This window comes from Mus musculus, chromosome X (assembly GCF_000001635.26).
Source record: "Mus musculus strain C57BL/6J chromosome X, GRCm38.p6 C57BL/6J".
NCBI classification, from domain to species: Eukaryota; Metazoa; Chordata; class Mammalia; order Rodentia; family Muridae; genus Mus; species Mus musculus.
Genome location: NC_000086.7, coordinates 15887918 through 15910371, shown reverse-complemented (window position 1 = coordinate 15910371; position 22454 = coordinate 15887918). Strand labels below are relative to the sequence as shown.

The 22454-nt window shown below is 39.2% G+C and overlaps 1 non-coding gene across 1 annotated transcript; it reads left to right on the top strand.

The window, feature by feature from the left end:
- The first annotated feature begins 13602 nt into the window (after positions 1 to 13602).
- Positions 13603 to 13709, top strand: Gm23516. Its single transcript, XR_003953142.1, has one exon. It is a non-coding gene; the product is annotated as a U6 spliceosomal RNA (small nuclear RNA).
- The last annotated feature ends 8745 nt before the right edge of the window (positions 13710 to 22454 follow it).

Sequence of the window (22454 nt, the reverse complement as noted above, 5' to 3'; positions counted from 1 at the left end):
TGAATGCCAATTTATGAACTGAGACCAGCTTAGCAGAAAAAAAGAGTGTTGTGAATATCCCTGAGGCTGCTTGTATTTTGATGCTAACTCTGATCTCTTGGGAGGGGCTTTGAACAAGGAATGAGTCTGTACTCAGGTGACTTCCTGTGAACCTTCTCCTCACCTTAATTTGTAAAATAAAGACTAGAGCTGGTGACTGGGCAGGAAAAAGGAAGGTGGAGCTGAAAGTTTGGGAGAGATGGAGGGGGAGAGTAAAGGACAAAAGAGGAGGAGGTGGAAGGATAGTGGAGTTGAAAGAAGCATGTGGCCTGGAGAAACCACAAGTTATAAGGCATCACATAGATGGGGAAGATGGAAATGTAGTTGTAGAAATGCCCAGTCTAGGCATGCAGTTTGTATTCATATCAATTGAGTCCTGTTGTCTTTGCCCAAGGTTATTTGGGTTGGAGATTTACCACAACAAGACAGAATATAACTTCCTTAGGAATGTGGTTAGTTTCTTTCAAAGGACTGCAGTGATAGACTGAATATGTTGATGACACAGATAATTGAATAATAAACATTTATCCAAATGAATGTGCACAATGCTCAGGCATTTACATTATGTAAAAGTAAGGAGTAACTAGATTTATATAAGAATTTGTGAATGGGAACTGGAAGTACATTTTATGTTTGGACATGGTAATGGGAAAATGTGTTTCTTCAGACAATCTACAAAAGCTCTATTGAGCACATGGTCTTTTAAATGCAGTTATGACAGTTGGCAGTGATAGGATGAGGCAAAATTGCACTTTTACCTGAGAATAACAGTGAGAAAATGACTCCATTACTTTATGGATTCCATAAAACATTCAGCAATGGAAGAATATCTTCGAGCAGCAGCGGTCGCCATCTTGGTTCCAGGACTCAGCAGAACTTAGGAAATTAGTCTGAACAGGTTAGAGGGTGCGCCAGAGAACTGGACAGCTTCTGGGATAGGCAGAAGCACAGAGCCGCTGAGGCAGCAGCCTGGGCGGGCCGCAGACAACCGGCCACCATCCGGACCAGAGGACAGGTGTCCACCTGGCTTGGGAGGCGGCCTCAGCCTCAGCAGCAGCGGTCGCCATCTTGGTTCTGGGACTCAGCAGAACTTAGGAAATTAGTCTGAACAGGTTAGAGGGTGCGCCAGAGAACCGGACAGCTTCTGGGACGGGCAGAAGCACAGAGCCACTGAGGCAGCAGCCTGGGCGGGCCGCAGACAACCGGCCACCATCCGGACCAGAGGACAGGTGTCCGCCTGGCTTGGGAGGCGGCCTCAGCCTCAGCAGCAGCGGTCGCCATCTTGGTTCCGGGACTCAGCAGAACTTAGGAAATTAGTCTGAACAGGTTAGAGGGTGCGCCAGAGAACCGGACAGCTTCTGGGAAGGGCAGAAGCACAGAGCCGCTGAGGCAGCACTCTTGGCGGGCCGCAGACAGCCGGCCACCGTCCGGACCAGAGGACAGGTGTCCACCTGGCTCGGGAGGTGGCCTCAGCCTCAGGAGCAGCGGTCACCATCTTGGTTCCAGGACTCCCTGGAACTTAGGATTTTAGTCTGCACAGGTGAGAGTCTGCACCACAGAAGCTGACAGCTTCTGGGAACTGCCAAAGCAACACAGCTTCTGAGAGAGGCCCTGTTTTGGGCCTTCTTCTTCGACCAGGAGGAGGTCCCAAAACAAGATATCTACGCACCTTCCCTGTAAGAGAGCTTGCCAGCAGAGAGTGCTTTGAGCACTGAAACTCAGAGGAGAGAATCTGTCTCCCAGGTCTGCTGAGAGACGGTAACAGAATCACCAGAAGAACAATCTCTAAACAGAGTCAACTATAACTACTAACTCCAGAGATTACCAGATGGCTAAAGGTAAACGTAGGAATCCTACTAACAGGAACCAAGACCACTCACCATCATCAGAACCCAGCACTCCCACTTCGCCCAGTCCAGGGCACCCCAACACACCCGAAAACCTAGACCTAGATTTAAAAGCATATCTCATGATGATGGTAGAGGACATCAAGAAGGACTTTAATAAATCACTTAAAGAAATACAGGAGAACACTGCTAAAGAGTTACAAGTCCTTAAAGAAAAACAGGAAAACACAATCAAACAGGTAGAAGTCCTTACAGAAAAAGAGGAAAAAACATACAAACAGGTGATGGAAATGAACAAAACCATACTAGACCTAAAAAGGGAAGTAGAAACAATAAAGAAAACTCAAAGTGAGGCAACACTGGAGATAGAAACCCTAGGAAAGAAATCTGGAACCATAGATTTGAGCATCAGCAACAGAATACAAGAGATGGAAGAGAGAATCTCAGGTGCAGAAGATTCCATAGAGAACATCGGCACAACAATCAAAGAAAATGGAAAATGCAAAAAGATCCTAACTCAAAATATCCAGGAAATCCAGGACACAATGAGAAGATCAAACCTACGGATAATAGTGGATGAGAATGAAGATTTTCAACTCAAAGGACCAGCAAACATCTTCAACAAAATTATTGAAGAAAACTTCCCAAATATAAAGAAAGAGATACCTATGAACATACAAGAAGCCTACAGAACTCCAAATAGACTGGACCAGAAAAGAAATTCCTCCCGACACATAATAATCAGAACAACAAATGCACTAAATAAAGATAGAATACTAAAAGCGGAGAGGGAAAAAGGTCAAGTAACATACAAAGGCAAGCCTATCAGAATTACACCAGATTTTTCACCAGAGACTATGAAAGCCAGAAGAGCCTGGACAGATGTTATACAGACACTAAGAGAACACAAATTCCAGCCCAGGCTACTATACCCAGCCAAACTCTCAATTACCATAGATGGAGAAACCAAAGTATTCCACGACAAAACCAAATTCACACATTATCTCTCCACGAATCCAGCCCTTCAAAGGTTAATAACAGAAAAAAACCAATGCAAGAACGGGAACAATGCCCTAGAAAAAAAAAGAAGGTAATCCCTCAACAAACCTAAAAGAAGACAACCACAAGAACAGAATGCCAACTTTAACAACAAAAATAACAGGAAGCAACAATTACTTTTCCTTAATATCTCTTAACATCAATGGTCTCAACTCCCCAATAAAAAGACATAGACTAACAAACTGGCTACACAAACAAGACCCAACATTTTGCTGTTTACAGGAGACACATCTCAGAGAAAAAGATAGACACTACCTCAGAATAAAAGGCTGGAAAACAATTTTCCAAGCAAATGGTATGAAGAAACAAGCTGGAGTAGCCATCCTAATATCTGATAAGATTGACTTCCAACCCAAAGTCATCAAAAAAGACAAGGAGGGGCACTTTGTTCTCATCAAAGGTAAAATCCTCCAAGAGGAACTCTCAATTCTGAATATCTATGCGCCAAATACAAGGGCAGCCACATTCATTAAAGAAACTTTAGTAAAGCTCAAAGCACACATTGCACCTCACACAATAATAGTGGGAGACTTCAACACACCACTTTCACCAATGGACAGATCATGGAAACAGAAACTAAACAGGGACACACTGAAACTAACAGAAGTGATGAAACAAATGGATCTGACAGATATCTACAGAACATTTTATCCTAAAACAAAAGGATATACCTTCTTCTCAGCACCTCATGGTACCTTCTCCAAAATTGACCACATAATAGGTCACAAAACAGGCCTCAACAGATTCAAAAATATTGAAATTGTCCCATGTATCCTATCAGATCACCATGCACTAAGGCTGATCTTCAATAACAAAAAAAATAACAGAAAGCCAACACTCACGTGGAAACTGAACAACACTGTTCTCAATGATACCTTGGTCAAGGAAGGAATAAAGAAAGAAATTAAAGACTTTATAGAGTTTAATGAAAATGAAGCCACAACGTACCCAAACCTTTGGGACACAATGAAAGCATTTCTAAGAGGGAAACTCATAGCTCTGAGTGCCTCCAAGAAGAAACGGGAGAGAGCACATACTAGAAGCTTGACAACACATCTAAAAGCTCTAGAAAAAAAGGAAGCAAATTCACCCAAGAGGAGTAGATGGCAGGAAATAATCAAACTCAGGGGTGAAATCAACCAAGTGGAAACAAGAAGAACTATTCAAAGAATTAACCAAACGAGGAGTTGGTTCTTTGAGAAAATCAACAAGATAGATAAACCCTTAGCTAGACTCACTAGAGGGCACAGAGACAAAATCCTAATTAACAAAATCAGAACTGAAAAGGGAGACATAACAACAGATCCTGAAGAAATCCAAAACACCATCAGATCCTTCTACAAAAGGCTATACTCAACAAAACTGGAAAACCTGGACGAAATGGACAAATTTCTGGACAGATACCAGGTACCAAAGTTGAATCAGGATCAAGTTGACCTTCTAAACAATCCCATATCCCCTAAAGAAATAGAAGCAGTTATAAATAGTCTCCCAGCCAAAAAAAGCCCAGGACCAGACAGGTTTAGTGCAGAGTTCTATCAGACCTTCAAAGAAGATCTAATTCCAGTTCTGCACAAACTATTTCACAAAATAGAAGTAGAAGGTACTCTACCAAACTCATTTTATGAAGCCACTATTACTCTGATACCTAAACCACAGAAAGACTCAACAAAGATAGAGAACTTCAGACCAATTTCTCTTATGAATATCGATGCAAAAATCCTCAATAAAATTCTCGCTAACCGAATCCAAGAACACATTAAAGCAATCATCCATCCTGACCAAGTAGGTTTTATTCCAGGGATGCAGGGATGGTTTAATATACGAAAATCCATCAATGTAATCCACTATATAAACAAACTCAAAGACAAAAACCACATGATCATCTCGTTGGATGCAGAAAAAGCATTTGACAAGATCCAACACCCATTCATGATAAAAGTTCTGGAAAGATCAGGAATTCAAGGCCCATACCTAAACATGATAAAAGCAATCTACAGCAAACCAGTAGCCAACATCAAAGTAAATGGAGAGAAGCTGGAAGCAATCCCACTAAAATCAGAGACTAGACAAGGCTGCCCACTTTCTCCCTACCTTTTCAACATAGTACTTGAAGTATTAGCCAGAGCAATTCGACAACAAAAGGAGATCAAGGGGATACAAATTGGAAAGGAGGAAGTCAAAATATCACTTTTTGCAGGTGATATGATAGTATATATACGTGACCCTAAAAATTCCACCAGAGAACTCCTAAACCTGATAAACAGCTATGGTGAAGTAGCTGGATATAAAATTAACTCAAACAAGTCAATGACCTTTCTCTACACAAAGAATAAACAGGCTGAGAAAGAAATTAGGGAAACAACACCCTTCTCAATAGTCACAAATAATATAAAATATCTCGGCGTGACTCTAACTAAGGAAGTGAAAGATCTGTATGATAAAAACTTCAAGTCTCTGAAGAAAGAAATTAAAGAAGATCTCAGAAGATGGAAAGATCTCCCATGCTCATGGATTGGCAGGATCAATATTGTAAAAATGGCTATCTTGCCAAAAGCAATCTACAGATTCAATGCAATCCCCATCAAAATTCCAACTCAATTCTTCAACGAATTAGAAGGAGCAATTTGCAAATTCATCTGGAATAACAAAAAACCTAGGATAGCAAAAACTCTTCTCAAGGATAAAAGAACCTCTGGTGGAATCACCATGCCTGACCTAAAGCTTTACTACAGAGCAATTGTGGTAAAAACTGCATGGTACTGGTATAGAGACAGACAAGTAGACCAATGGAATAGAATTGAAGACCCAGAAATGAACCCACACACCTATGGTCACTTGATCTTCGACAAGGGAGCTAAAACCATCCAGTGGAAGAAAGACAGCATTTTCAACAAATGGTGCTGGCACAACTGGTTGTTATCATGTAGAAGAATGCGAATCGATCCATACTTATCTCCTTGTACTAAGGTCAAATCTAAATGGATCAAAGAACTTCACATAAAACCAGAGACACTGAAACTTATAGAGGAGAAAGTGGGGAAAAGCCTTGAAGATATGGGCACAGGGGAAAAATTCCTGAACAGAACAGCAATGGCTTGTGCTGTAAGATCGAGAATTGACAAATGGGACCTAATGAAACTCCAAAGTTTCTGCAAGGCAAAAGACACCGTCAATAAGACAAAGAGACCACCAACTGATTGGGAAAGGATCTTTACCTATCCTAAATCAGATAGGGGACTAATATCCAACATATATAAAGAACTCAAGAAGGTGGACTTCAGAAAATCAAACAACCCCATTAAAAAATGGGGCTCAGAACTGAACAAAGAATTCTCACCTGAGGAATACCGAATGGCAGAGAAGCACCTGAAAAAATGTTCAACATCCTTAATCATCAGGGAAATGCAAATCAAAACAACACTGAGATTCCACCTCACACCAGTCAGAATGTCTAAGATCAAAAATTCAGGTGACAGCAGATGCTGGCGAGGATGTGGAGAAAGAGGAACAGTCCTCCATTGTTGGTGGGATTGCAGGCTTGTACAACCACTCTGGAAATCCGTCTGATGGTTCCTCAGAAAATTGGACATAGTACTACCGGAGGATCCAGCAATACCTCTCCTGGGCATATATCCAGAAGATGCCCCAACTGGTAAGAAGGACACATGCTCCACTATGTTCATAGCAGCCTTATTTATAATAGCCAGAAGCTGGAAAGAACCCAGATGCCCCTCAACAGAGGAATGGATACAGAAAATGTGGTACATCTACACAATGGAGTACTACTCAGCTATTAAAAAGAATGAATTTATGAAATTCCTAGCCAAATGGATGGACCTGGAGGGCATCATCCTGAGTGAGGTAACACATTCACAAAGGAACTCACACAATATGTACTCACTGATAAGTGGATATTAGCCCAAAACCTAGGATACCCAAGATATAAGATACAATTTCCTAAACACATGAAACTCAAGAAAAATGAAGACTGAAGTGTGGACACTATGCCCTTCCTTAGAAGTGGGAACAAAACACCCTTGGAAGGAGTTACAGAGACAAAGTTTGGAGCTGAGATGAAAGGATGGACCATGTAGAGACTGCCTTATCCAGGGATCCACCCCATAATCAGCATCCAAACGCTGACACCATTGCATACACTAGCAAGATTTTATCGAAAGGACCCAGATGTAGCTGTCTCTTGTGAGACTATGCCGGGGCCTAGCAAACACAGAAGTGGATGCCCACAGTCAGCTAATGGATGGATCACAGGGCTCCCAATGGAGGAGCTAGAGAAAGTAGCCAAGGAGCTAAAGGGATCTGCAACCCTATAGGTGGAACAACATTATGAACTAACCAGTACCCCGGAGCTCTTGACTCTAGCTGCATATGTATCAAAAGATGGCCTAGTCGGCCATCACGGGAAAGAGAGGCCCATTGGACACACAAACTTTATATGCCCCAGAACAGGGGAACGCCAGGGCCAAAAAGGGGGAGTGGGCGGGTAGGGGAGTGGGGGTGGGTGGGTATGGGGGACTTTTGGTATAGCATTGGAAATGTAAATGAGCTAAATACCTAATAAAAAATGGAAAGAAAAAAAAAACATTCAGCAATGGTCACGAAAGAAAGAGAGTTTCAACATTATAAAGGGGCAAAGTATTCCAGAGACACTCCCAGTTCAAGCCTGAAGTAAGAATGAAACCAAAGAAAATGAGAATCTTTCATTTTAATGCTGTTTTAGATACACCAAAATGCTTCTGATGAATCTAGATGTGTCATAGTTTCTCTTGTGCAAAGTTATTTTAAAGGGAATGTATGTAACACAAAATCATATATAATAAGCAAGTGGTTCAAATGTGTTGAGAAATTACTGTAGTGGTGTTGTAATGACATTAATCTTAATTATAGGCAAAATCACATTTTTAAATGAACCCAAACTCTTTAATAAAAAAACAAGCTATTTAAAAAATAACTGTAGACCTAGCATGGTAGTACATGCCTATAATCCTAGAAATCATTAAGCTGAAGAAGGAAAATCATGGGTCTATGGTTAGTCTAGGCTACATGCAATTATTGTAGTGTACATAAAATAGGAGGTAGGGAATGACTGGATATTCAGATGAGAGTCTTGTAGCCCCACCTACCCCTCCAAAAGTGAGGGCTCAGAACCAACAGTTTCAGCTGACTTTATCCTTTCATCTTTTTACAAGGATGTATAGTTTAGTTCCCCCAAGATTACAGTTGCTTGGGTCAGAACGTAGACATGAACAACAGAAAACTATTGAGAATTCTGTTTTCATGTTGAGAACACATGAAATTTTCTAAAAAATTTGAAAAGAAGCAAGTGATACCTCATCTTCAACTTTCCTGTTCTCTAGTATCCTGTGCATGCAGAATAGGCATTTAGATCAAGACCAATATATAGGTATCTAGTCACTGATTTTATGTCTTTTGGTCTGGAGAATCAAAGAATTAAGTAAAATTTTTGGTAAGAGCTATTGGTCACAAAAAATATTCAATGTCAATTCTTTGTTTAACATATCTAAATGGCTGTATCCAATACCATAAGCAAGATGCAATAGCTCTATTATATCTTTAAAATGACTTCATGCTACAATTATGCTCCCTTCCCTCGTTAATTTCTGGTGAGCAATGATCTTTTTTTTTGTTTTGTTTTGTTTTGTTTTTGTTTTTGTTTTCTGGTATATTGCAAGTATGATAGTATAGTATGTAACTTTAACATATTTGCTTCTTTCTAGTTTATTGACATATTTTGTGATTCATGGATGGTATGTGTGCTATAGTTTTCCCCATCTTTGACAGATATGTCGCTTGTTTCCAGGTTTGGTGAATTAAAATAGACTGCCTCTAGTCAAGGAAATAACTACCAGAATGAGGAGACAGCCTGATGAATGCCAGCTATACATGTGATAGTAAAGTAATATCTACTATTTATACAGACCACAAAAAATAAAACCATTCAAACAGAATCACTCAGTTAATAAATATGTAAATGAACTGAAGAAGTAGTTTGTAAAGAAACAATAATCATATGGAAAATTTTTAACATCTAACTAGAAACTAGAACTACCTTGAGATTCTTCCTTACCCTATGCAGAAGACAAACTATCCAGAATACAAACAAGAAATATTAACTAGGATATTTCAGAGGGTGGTATAAACTGATGATGGGAATGCAGCCACTATGTAAATCAGTATGGAGGTTCCTAAAAATACTTAAAGATAGAACTACAATAGAATACAGTTATAGCATTACATATTACAGAGATACTGCTACATCTGTGTTTATTGTGTCACTAGGTATCCATTGATAGATTAATAAACAAAGAAAATGTGCTTTTATATGGAATTTGATTCAGCCATAGGAAAAATGAAATTATGTTATTTACTAGGAAATGGAAGGCACTGGAGAGCATCATATTAAAAGAAATAAATCAGATAGAGAAAGATAAATAAGGAATTCTTTCTCTTGTGAGAGCAATCCAAATTTTAAAAATCTATGTGTAAATCATGAAGGCAGAAGTAGGACTATATAGAGAGGAAGGGGTAAGAAATGGTGCTAGAACAATGAATTTAAGAAAACTGCATGATATACATTTATGTAAATATGTGATGACACCCATCAATTTGTAGAATTAATACGTCAATTTATAAAAAAAATTAATTCCACACAAAATGGAAAGAAATTATGTGGTGGTTTTCTTTTTTATTTTTCCAATTTTTTATTAGGCATTTTCTTCATTTACATTTCAAAAGCTATCCCTAAAGTCCTCCATAACCCACCCCCCCTCTCGCATACCCACCTACTCCCAATTCTTAGTCCTGGTAATCCCCTGTACTGGAGCATATAAAGTTTGAAAGAACAAGGGGATTCTCCTCACAATGATAGTCGACTAGGCCAGCGTCTGCTGCATATGCAGCTAGAGACACGAGCTCTGGGGGTACTGGTTAGTTCATATTGTTGTTCCAAATATAGGGTGGCAGACCCCTTTAGCTACTTGGGTACTTTCTCTAGCTCCTCCATTGGGGGCCCTGTGTTCCATCCAATAGCTGACTATGAGCTTCCACTTCTGTGTTTGCCAGGCACTGGCATCACCTCACAAGAGACAGCTATATCAGGGTCCTTTCAGCAAAATCTTGGCTGGCATATGCAGTGGTGTCTGCATTTGGAGGCTGATTATGGGATGGATCCCTGGGTGCTGCAGTCTCTACATGGTACATTCTTTCATCTCTGCTCCAAACTTTGTCTCTTTACCTCCTTCCATGGATATTTTGTTCCCAATTCTAAGAAGGGGCAAAGTGTCTATACTTTGGTCTTCAATCTTCTTGAGTTTCATGTGTTTTGCAAATTTTATCTTGGGTATTCTGAGGTTCTGGGCTAATATCCACTTATCAGTGAGTACATATCATGTGTGTTATTTTGTGATTGGGTTACCTCACTCAGGATGATATCCTCCAGATCCATCCATTTGCCTAGGAATTTCATAAATTCATTAGTTTTAATAGCTGAGTAGTAGTCCATTGTGTAAATGTACCACATTTTCTGTATCCATTCCTTTGTTGAGGGACATGTCAGTTCTTTACAGCTTCTGGATATTATAAATAAGTCTGCTATGAACATAGTGGAGTATGTGTACTTCTTACCGGGTTGGAACATCTTCTGGGTATATGCCCAAGAGAAGTATTGCGGGATCCTCCAGTACATCCAGTATTATGTCCAATTTTCTGAGGAAACGCCAGACTGATTTCGAAAGTGTTTGTATAAGCTTGCAATCCCACCAACAATGAGGGAGTGTGCCTCTTTCTCCACATCCTGGCCAGCATCTGCTGTCACCTGAATTTTTGATCTTAGCCATACTGATTGATGTGAGGTAGAATCTCAGGGCTGTATTGATTTGCATTTCCCTGATGATTAAGGACATTGAACATTTCTTTCAGGTGATTCTCCGTCATTCGATATTCCTCATGTGAGAATTCTTTGTTTAGCTCTGAGCCCCATTTTTTTAATTGGGTTGTTTGATTTTCTGGAGTCTACCTTCTTGAGTTCTTTATATATATGGATATTAGTCCCCGATATGATTTAGGATAGAAAAAGATCCTTTCCCAATCTGTTGGTGGCCTTTTTGTCTTATTGACAGTATCTTTTGCCTTATAGAAGCTTTGCAATTTTCTGAGGTCCCATTTGTCTATTCTCGATCTTACAGCACTAGCCATTGCTGTTCTATTCAGGAATTTTTCCCTTGTGACCATATCATCGAGGCTTTTTCCCACTTCCTCTTCTGTGAGTTTCAGTGTCTCTGGTTTTATATGGAGTTCCTTGATCCACTTAGACTTGAGATTTGTACAAGGAAATAGGAATGGATCAATTCCCATTCTTCTACATGATAACCACCAGTTATGCCAGCACCTTTTGTTGAAAATGCTGTCTTTTTTTCCACTGGATGTTTTTAGCTCCCTTGTCAAAGATCAAATGACCATAGGTGTGTGGTTCATTTCTGGGTTTTCAATTATATTGCATTGGTCTACCTGTCTGTCACTATGCCAGTACAAGGCAGTTTTTATCACAATTCCTCTGTAGTTGAGCTACAGGCATGGAGATTCCACCAGAGGTTCTTTTATCATTGAGAAGAATTTTTGCTATACTAGGTTTTTTGTTATTCTAGATGAATTTGCAAATTGTCATTTCTAATTCATTAATGGGGATTGCATTGAATCTATAGATTGCTTTTGGCAAGATAGCCATTTTTCCTATATTGATCTTGCCAATCCATGAGAGTGGGAGATCTTTCTAACTTCTGAGATATTCTTTGAATTATTTCTCCAGAGACTTGAAGTTCTTATCATACATATCTTTCACTTCCTTTGGTAGAGTCACACCAAGGTATTTTATATTATTTGTGACTAATTTGAAGGGTGTTGTTTCCCTAATTTCTTTATCAGCCTGTTTATCCTTTGTTTAGAGAAAGGCCATTGACTTGTTTGAGTTAATTTTATATCCATCTACTTCACTAAAGCTGTTTATCAGGTTTAGGAGTTCTCTGGTGGAATTCTTAAGGTCACATATATACTAACATATAATTTGCAAAAAGTGATATTTTGACTTCTTCCTTTCCAATTTGTATCCCCTTGATCTCCTTTTGTTGCCGAAATGCTCTGGGTAGGACTTCAAGTACTATATTAAATAGGTAAGTAGAAAGTGGGCAGCCTTGTCTAGTCCCTGATTTTAGTGGGATTGCTTCTCACCATTTACTTTGATGTTGGCTACTGATTTGCTGTAGATTGCTTTTATTATATTTAGATATGGGCCTTGAATTCCTGGTCTTTCCAAGACTTTTATAGTGAATGGGTGTCTGATTTTTTCAAATGCGTTCTCAGCATCTAACAATATGATCATGTGGTTTTGCCTTTTAGTTTGCTTTTATAGTGGATTACATTGATGGATTTCCATATATCAAACCATCCATGCATCCCTGGAATGAATCCTACTTGTTTAGGATGGATGATTGTTTTGATGTGTTCTTGGATTCAGTTATCTAGTGTTGTACATTTTCCAGGTGAATGTTGGCTTTCTTTTTTTTTCCATTTTTTATTAGGTATTTAGCTCATTTACATTTCCAATGCTATACCAAAAGTCCCCCATACCAACCCACCCCCACTCCCCTACACACCCACTCCCCCTTTTTGGCCCTGGCGTTCCCCTGTACTGGGGCATATAAAGTTTGCGTGTCCAATGGGCCTCTCTTTCCAGTGATGGTTATGGTTGGGGTCACCACAACGTGAGGAGCTATATTAAAGGGTCGTAGCATTAGGAAGATTAAGATTTCAATAAAATCTTGCTAGGGTATGCAATGGTGTCAGCGTTTGCATGCTGATTATGGGGTGGATCCCTGGATATGGCAGTCTCTACATGGTCCATCCTTTCATCTCAGCTCCAAACTTTGTCTCTGTAACTCCTTCCATGGGTGTTTTGTTCCCAATTCTAAGGAGGGGCATAGTGTCCACACTACAGTTTTCATTCTTCTTGAGTTTCATGTGTTTAGCAAATTGTACCTTATATCTTGGGAATCCTAGGTTTGGGGTTAATATCCACTTATCAGTGAGTACATATTGTGTGAGTTCCTTTGTGAATGTGTTACCTCACTCAGGATGATGCCCTCCAGGCCCATCCATTTGGCTAGGAATTTCATAAATTCATTCTTTTTAATAGCTGAGTAGTACTCCATTGTGTAGATGTACCACATTTTCTGTATCCATTCCTCTGTTGAAGGGCATCTGGGTTCTTTCCAGCTTCTGGCTATTATAAATAAGGCTGCTATGAACATAGTGGAGCATGTGTCCTTCTTACCAGTTGGGGCATCTTCTGGATAAATGCCGAGGAGAGGTATTGCTGGATCCTCTGGTAGTACTATGTCCAATTTTCTGAGGAACCGCCAGACTGATTTCCTATTATTTATGTTGTTATTGAAGATCAGCCTTAGACCATGGTGATCTGATAGAACGCATGGGAAAATTTCAATATTTTTGTATTTGTTGAGGCCTGTTTTATGACCAATTGTGTAGTCAATTTTGGAGAAGGTACCATGAGGTACTGAGAAGAAGGTATATCCTTTTGTTTTAGGATAAAATGTTCTGTAGAGTGCTTGCTTCGGCAACACATACACTAAAATTGGAACTATACAAAGAATATTACCATGGCTCCTGCATAAGGATGAAAGGCAAATTTGTGAAGCATTCCATATTATTTTGCTTAGAGGAAACCCATCTCAGAGAAGAAGAGATACATGACCTCAGAGTGAAAAGCTGGAAAACAATTTTCTAAGCAAATGTCTGTAGAAACAAGCTGGAGTAGTCTTTCTAATATCGAATAAAATCTACTTCCAACCCAAAGTTATCAAAAAAGACAAGAAGGGGTACTTCATACTCATCAAAGGTAAAATCTTCCAAGAGGAACTCTCAATTCGATTATCTATGCTCCAAATGCAAGGGAAGCCACATTTATTAAAGAAACTTTAGTAAAGCTCAAAGCACAAGTTGCACCTCACACAATAATAGTGGGAGACTTCAACACACCACTTTCATCAATGGACTGATCGTGGAAACAGAAACTAAACAGGGAGACAGTGAAACTACCAGAAGTTATGAAACAAATGGATTTAGCAGATATCTACAGAATATTTTATCCTAAAACAAAAGGATATACCTTCTTCTCAGCACCTCACGGGACCTTCTCCAAAACTGACCATATAATGCGTCACAAAACAGGCCTCAAGATATACAAAAATATTGAAATTGTCCCATGCATCCTGTCAGATCACCATGGACTAAGGCTGATCTTCAATAACAACAGAAATAATAGAAAGCCAACATTCATCTGGAAAATGAACAACACTCTTCTCAATGATAACTTGATCAAAGAAGGAATAAAGAATGAAATTAAAGACATTTTAGAGTTTAATGAAAATGAAGCCACAACATACCCAAACTTATGGAAAACACTGAAAGCATTCCTAAGAGGAAAACTCATAGCTCTGAGTTCCCCCCCCCCAAAAAAAAAAAAAAAAAAAACTCTAGAGGGAACACACTAGCAGCTGACAACACACCTAAAAGCTCTAGATCAAAAGGAAGCAAATTCACCCAAGAGGAGTAGATGACAGGAAATAATCAAACTCAGGGGCGAAATCAACCAAGAGGAAACAAAAAGAACTATTCAAAGAATTAACCAAAACAGGAGCTGGTTCTTTGAGAAATTCAACAAGATATATAAACCCTTAGGCAGATTCACTAGAGGGCACAGGGACAGCATCCTAATTAACAAAATCAGAAATGAAAAGGGAGGCATAACAACAGATCCTGAAGAAATCCAAAACAGCATCAGATCCTTCTACAAAAGACTATACTCCACAGACCTGGAAAATGTGGACGAATTGGATACCAGGTACCAGGTACCAAAATTAAATCAGGATCAGATTAATGGCATAAACAGTTCTATATCCCCTAAAGAAATAGAAGTAGTCTTTAATAGTCTCCCAACCAAACAACACCCAGGACCAGATGGGTTTACTGCAGAGTTCTAGCAGGCCCTCAAAGAGGATCTAATTCCAATTTTCTCAAACTATTCCAAAAAATAGAATCAGAAGTTACTCTACCCAATTCATTCTACGAAGCCACAATTACTCTGATACCTAAACCACTGAAAGACCCAACAAAGATATAGAACTTCAGACCAATTTCCCTTATGAATATTGATGAACAATACTCAATAAAAATTCTAGATAACTGAATCCAAGAACACATCAAAACAATCATCCATCCTGACCAAGTAGACTTCATTCCAGGGATGCATGGATGGTTTGATATATGGAAATCCATCAACGTAATCCACTATATAAACAAACTCAAATACAAAAAGCACATGATCATCTCCTTAGATGCGGAGAAAGCATTTGACAAAATCAGACACCCATTCATGATAATAGTCTTGAAAAGATCAGGAATTCAAGGCCCACACCTAAACATGATAAAAGGAATCTATAGCAAACCACTAGCCAACAGAAAAGTAAATGGTGAGAAGCAATCCCACTAAAATCAGGGACTAGACAAGGCTACCCACTTTGTACCTACCTATTCAACATAGTAATTGAAGTCCTAGCCAGAGAAATATGACAACAAAAGAAGATCAATGGGATACAAATTGGAATGGAAGAAGTCAAAATATCACTATTTCAGGTGATATGATAGTATATATAAACATGATAAAAGGAATCTATAGCAAACCACTAGCCAACAGAAAAGTAAATGGTGAGAAGCAATCCCACTAAAATCAGGGACTAGACAAGGCTACCCACTTTGTACCTACCTATTCAACATAGTAATTGAAGTCCTAGCCAGAGAAATATGACAACAAAAGAAGATCAATGGGATACAAATTGGAATGGAAGAAGTCAAAATATCACTATTTCAGGTGATATGATAGTATATATAAACATGATAAAAGGAATCTATAGCAAACCACTAGCCAACAGAAAAGTAAATGGTGAGAAGCAATCCCACTAAAATCAGGGACTAGACAAGGCTACCCACTTTGTACCTACCTATTCAACATAGTAATTGAAGTCCTAGCCAGAGAAATATGACAACAAAAGAAGATCAATGGGATACAAATTGGAATGGAAGAAGTCAAAATATCACTATTTCAGGTGATATGATAGTATATATAAGTGACCCTTAAAAATTTCACCAGAGAACTCCTAAACCTGATAAACAGCTTCAGTGAAGTAGCTGGATATAAAATTAACTCAAACATGTCTATGGCCTTTCTCTAAACAAAGAATAACCAGGCTGAGAAACAAATTTGTGAAACAACAGCCTTCACAATAATCACAAATAATATAAAATACCTTGGTGTGACTCTACCTAAGGAAGTGAAAGATATGTATGATAAGAACTTCAAGTCTCTGAAGAAAGAAATTAAAGATCTCTGAAGATGGAAAGATCTCCCATTCTCATGGATTGGCAGGATCAGTGTGCGAAATATAGCTATCTTGCCAAAAGAAATCTACAGATTCAATGCAATCCCCATCAAAATTCCAACTCAATTCTTCAAAGAAGTAGAAAGGGCAATTTGCAAATTCATCTGGAATAGCAAAAATTCTTCTCAAGGATAAAAGAACCTCTCGTGGAATCACCATGCCTAACCTAAATTGTACTACAGAGAAATTGTGATTAAAAACTGCCTGGTACTGGTATAGTGCCAGGCAGGTAGACCAATGGAATAGAATTTGAAGACCCAGAAATGAACCCACACACCTATGGTCACTTGATCTTTGACAAGGGAGCTAAAATCATCCAGTGGAAAAAAAGACAGCATTTACAACAAATGGTGCTGGCACAACAGGCGATTGTCAGTTTATCATGTAGAAGAATGCGAATTGATCCATTCCTATCTCCTTGTTCAAATCTCAAGTCTAAGTGGATCAAGGAACTCCACATAAAACCAGAGTCACTGAAATTTATAGAAGAGAAAGTGCGCAGAAGCCTCAAAAATATGGTCACAGGGGAAAAATTCCTGAATAGAACAGCAATGGCTTGTGCTGTAAGATCGAGTATCTACAAATGGGACCTCATAAAATTACAAAGCTTCTGTAAGGCAAAAGATACTGTCAATAAGACAAAAAGGCCACCAACATATTGGGAAAGGAACTTTACCAATCCTAAATCATATAGGGGACTAATATCCAATATATATAAAGAACTCAAGAAGGTGGACTCCAGAAAATTAAATAACCTAATTGAAAAATGAGGCTCAGAGTTAAAGAATTGTCATCTGAGGAATACTGAATGCCTGAGAATCACCTGAAAAATTGTTCAGCATCCTTAAGCATAAGGGAAATGCAAATCAAAACAAACCTGAGATTCCACCTCACACCAGTCAGAATGGAGAAGATAAAAAATTCAGGTGACAGCAGATGCTGGCCAGAATGTGGAGAAAGAGGAACACTCCTCCACTGTTGGTGGGATTGCAAGCTTTTAAAACCACTCTGGAAATTAGTTTAGTGGTTCCTCAGAAAATTGTACATAATACTACTGGAGGATCCCGCAATACCTCTCCTGGGCATATATCCAGAAGATGTTTCAACTGGTAAGAAGGACACATGCTCCACTATGTTTATAGCAGGCTTATTCATAATATCCAGAAGCTGAAAAGAACCCAAATTTCTCTCAACAGAGGAATGGATACATAAAATGTTTTACATTTATATAATGGAGTGCTACTCAGCTATTAAAAACAAAAAAATTAATGAAATTCCTAGGCAAATGGATGGACCTGGAGGGCATCATCCTGAGTGAGGTAACCCAATCACAAAAGAGCTCACATGATATGTATTCACTGATAAGCGGATATTAGCCCAGAAACTTAGAATACCCAAGATACAAAAGACATGAAACTCAAGAAGAATGAATACCAAAGTGTGGACACTTTTCCACTTCTTAGAATTGGGAACAAAACACCCATGGAGGAGTTATAGAGACAAAGTTTGTAGCTGAGACAAAAGAATGGACCATCTAGAGACTGCCATCTCCGGAATCAATTCCATAGTCAGCCTCCAAACGCTGACACCATTGCATACACCAGCAAGATTTTGCTGAAAGGACCCTGATATAGCTGTCTCTTTTGAGGCTATGCAGGGGCCTGGCAAACACAGAAGTGGATTCTCACAGTCAGCTATTGGATGGAACACAGGGCCCTCAATGGAGGAGCTAGAGAAGGTACCTAAGGAGCTAAAGTGGTCTGCAACACTATAGGTGGAACAACAATATGATCTAACCAGTAACTCAGGAGCTCATGTCTCTAGCTGCATACGTATCAAAAGATGGCCTAGTCGCCCACCATTCAGAAGAGAGGTTCCTTGGTCTTGCAAACTTTATATACCTCAGTACAGGAGAACGTCAGGGCCAAGAAGTGGGAATGGGTGGGTAGGGGAGTTGTGGAGGAAGGTCTGGGGGTCTTTTGGGATAACATTTGAAATGTAAATGAAGAAAATACCTAATTAAAAAATAAATTAAAAAATGGCAAAATAAGTAAATAAATAAATAAATAAAATTTAAAAAGCATTAAAATTCAAATGACATATATTGTAATTTCTCTTCATAATCATTTGGACATGATTACTAAAAACTATGCAAAAATTACCTAATAAGTTCATTTTTAAGTATTTTATCTAATATATTGTCTTAGTCAGGGTTTCTATTCCTGCACAAACATCATGACCAAGAAGCAAGTTGGGGAGGAAAGGGTTTATTTGGCTTACACTTCCATACTGCTGTTCATCACCAAGGAAGTCAGGACTGGAACTCAAGCAGGTCAGGAAGCAGGAGCTGATGCAGAGGCCATGGAGGGATGTTCTTTACTGGCTTGCCTCACCTGGCTCGCTCAGCCTTCTCTCTTATAGAACCCAAGATTACCAGCCCAGAGATGGTCCCACCCACAAGGGGCCTTTCCCCCTTGATCACTAATTGAGAAAATGCCTTACAGTTGGATCTCATGGAGGCATTTCCTCCATTGAAGCTCCTTTCTCTGTGATAACTCCAGCTGTGTCAAGTTCATACAAAACTAGCCAGTACATATATCATTATAAATATTTTATACTCTTAACAAAATGTTTTGTAGATATCTGCTAAATTCATTTGTTTCATAACTTCTGTTTGTTTCATTGTGTCCCTGTTTAGTTTCTTCTTCCAGGATCTGTCCATTGATGAAAGTGGGGTGTTGAAGTCTCCCACTATTATTGTGTGAGGTACAGTGTGTGCTTTGAGCTTTACTAGAGTTTCTTTAATGAATGTGGCTGCCCTTGCATTTGGAACATAGATATTCAGAATTGAGAGTTCATCTTGGTAGATTTTACCTTTGATGAGTACGAAATTCCCCTCCTTGTCTTTTTTGATAACTTTGGGTTGGAAGTGGATTTTATTCGATATTAGAATGACTATTCCAGCTTGTTTCTTCAGACTGTTTGTTTGGAAATCTGTTTTCCAGCCTTTCACTCTGAGGTAGTGCCTGTCTTTTCCCCTGAGATGTGTTTCCTGTAAGCAGCAAAATGTTGGATCCTGTTTCTGTAGCCTGTCCGTTAGTCTATGTCTTTTTATTGTTGAATTGAGTGCATTGATATTAAGAGATAGTAAGGAAAAGTAATTGTTGCTTCCTATTATTATTATTTTTTTGTTATAGTTGGCATACTGTTCTTGTGGCTGTCTTCTTTTAGATTTGTTGAAGGATTACTTTCTTGCTTTTTCTAGGGCGTAGTTTCCATTCTTGTATTGATATTTTTTTATGTTATTATCCTTTGAAGGGCTGGATTCATGGAAAGATATTGTGTGAATTTGGTTTTGTCATGGAATACTTTGGTTTCTTCATCTATGTTAATTGAGAGTTTTGCTGGGTATAGTAGCCTGGGCTGGCATTTGTGTTCTCTTAGTGTCTTTATACCATCTGTCCAGGATTTTCTGGCTTTCATAGTCTCTTGTGAGAAGTCTGGAGTAATTCTAATAGGCCTGCCTTTATATGTTGCTTGACCTTTTTCCCTTGCTGCTTTTAATATTTTGTCTTTATTTAGTGCATTTGTTTTTCTTATTATTATATGTTGGGAGTAATTTCTTTTCTGTTACAGTCTTTTTGGAGTTCTGTAGGCTTCTTGTATGTTCATGGGTATCTCTTTCTTTAGGTATGGAAAGTTTTCTTCTATAAGTTTTTCAAGATATTTGCTGGCCCTTCAAGTTGAAAATCTTCATTCTCATCTACTCCTATTATCTGTCAGTTTGGTCTTCCCATTGTGTCCTGGATTTCCTGGATGTTTTGAGTTAGGATCTTTTTCATTTTGCATTTTCTTTGATTGTTGTGTCCATGTTCCCTATGGAATCTTCTGCACCTGAGATTCTCTCTTCCATCTCTTGTATCCTGTTGCTGATGCTCATATCTATGGTTCCTGATTTCTTTCCTATGGTTTCTATCTCCAGAGTTGTCTCCCTTTGGGTTTTCTTTATTTTTTCTACTTCCATTTTTAGTTCCTAGATGGTTTTATTCAAATCCATCACCTATTTGGTAGTGTTTTCCTGTAACTCTCTAAGGCATATTTGTGCTTCCTCTTTAAAGGCTTCTAGCTGTTTACCTGTGTTTTCCTGTATTTCCTTCTTAAAGTCCTCCATCACCATCATAAGAAGTGACATTAGATCCATATCTTGCTTTTCTGGTGTGATCCAGGACTTGCTATGGTGTGAGAGTTTGGTTCTGATGATGCCAACTAAGTAACCTTGGTTTCTGTTGCTTCTGTTCTTACAATTGCCTCCTTCCATCTGATTATCTCAAGTACTTGCTGGCCTCAATATATCTGATTGGAGCCTGTCTTTCCTATAATCCCAGTTGATTCAGAACTCCTCAGAGTCCAGCTTTCTCTGTGATCCTTTGCTTGTGGGCTCCTGTGAACCTGAAAATCTGGGTGTGTCAGAGTTCTTGGCAGTCAAATTCCTCTGAGACCCTGCAATACTGGTGTGACCAAGCTCCTTTTATCCTGGGATCCCGTTGTCAAAGATCCTGGGCCTGTTACAGTGCCTGGAAGTGGTGTCTGTTTTGAGGAGCATGGAGCTGTCTGTTCAGTGGTCCTAAGATTTCGTGGAAAGTCCTCTAAGGACTGTGGGGGTGTCCGCTGACTCAGCACCCAAGGTGACACAGTGTTGGTGCTGACCGGAAGGGACTTGTGCCCCTGGTCAGGCCGGTTTTCTGCTTCCTTTAAGCTGTCTCAGGTCCCGCATGATTGAATTGGAACAGAAGTTGTGTTCCACTCACCAGTGATCCTAAGATCGCATGGAGAGTCCTCTAGGGATTGTGGGGCTGTCCACCAACTCTGCACACAAGGTGACCCAGTGCTGGAGCGGACCGGAAGGGCATGTGGCTGTTTTCTTATGTGCATAAAAGTGCATTTTGCTGGGATAGATACCAAAAAATCAAATGGCTGGTTATGTAACTGTATGTTTAACTTTGCAACAAAACTGTCAATTCTATTTCTAAAGTGGTTGTATCATTTTGTATTTTTACTAGCATGGTGTGAGGTTTTTAGTTCCTCCACACTTTTTGAAGGATAATTATTATGTTTAGATTTTACCAATTGTAAGTACAGTTTACTGGTATCTCCTTGTATTTATTTTGTGGTTCTGCTATGAAACACCCAAGGCAACTGGCTAGTATAAAGAAAGCATTTGTTAACTTACTGTCTAGGGGACACAGTCCAAATCATAGCAAAATATTGACCTCATGAGAGCCGTGAAAGAGGGAGGAAAGGGATATAGAGGGGAGGGTTGGAGAGAGAGGGGATAGATAGATGATAGATAGATAGATAGATGATAGATAGATAGATAGATAGATAGATAGATAGATAGATAGATAGATAGATAGATAGATAGAAAATATGTACCTGTGGCTTCATAATACCTCCCCAAATGATCTAAGGACTTCCTAATAGCTCTCACCAATAGTGCCACACTGAGGACTAAACTTTAACACGTGGACCATTGTTCATCAGACTGTAGTATTTATTTTTTTCTTTCTCTTTCCTTCCTTCTTCCCTCCCTCCCTCCCTCCCTCCCTCCCTCCCTCCCTCCCTCCCTCCCTCCCTCTCTCTCTCTCTTTCTTTCTTTCTTTCTTTCTTTCCATCTCCCTCCTTTCTTCCCTCCCTTCCTGCCACTCTTACCTCCTTTCTTCCTACCTATCTTTGTTTTGGAGACTTCGTCTCATGTATCCCAGACAGGCTTTGGATTCAATATATAGCAAAGAATGGCCTTAACTGTTGATATTCCTGCCTCTACCTGCCAAGTAGTATCAAACCTAGCTTATGCAATGCTGGGTATCAAATCTAGGACTTTCACCATGCTAGACAAACACTCTATCAACTAGGCTATACCCCCAGAGCATTTATTCTTTTAGTTTGCATTTATCTATTC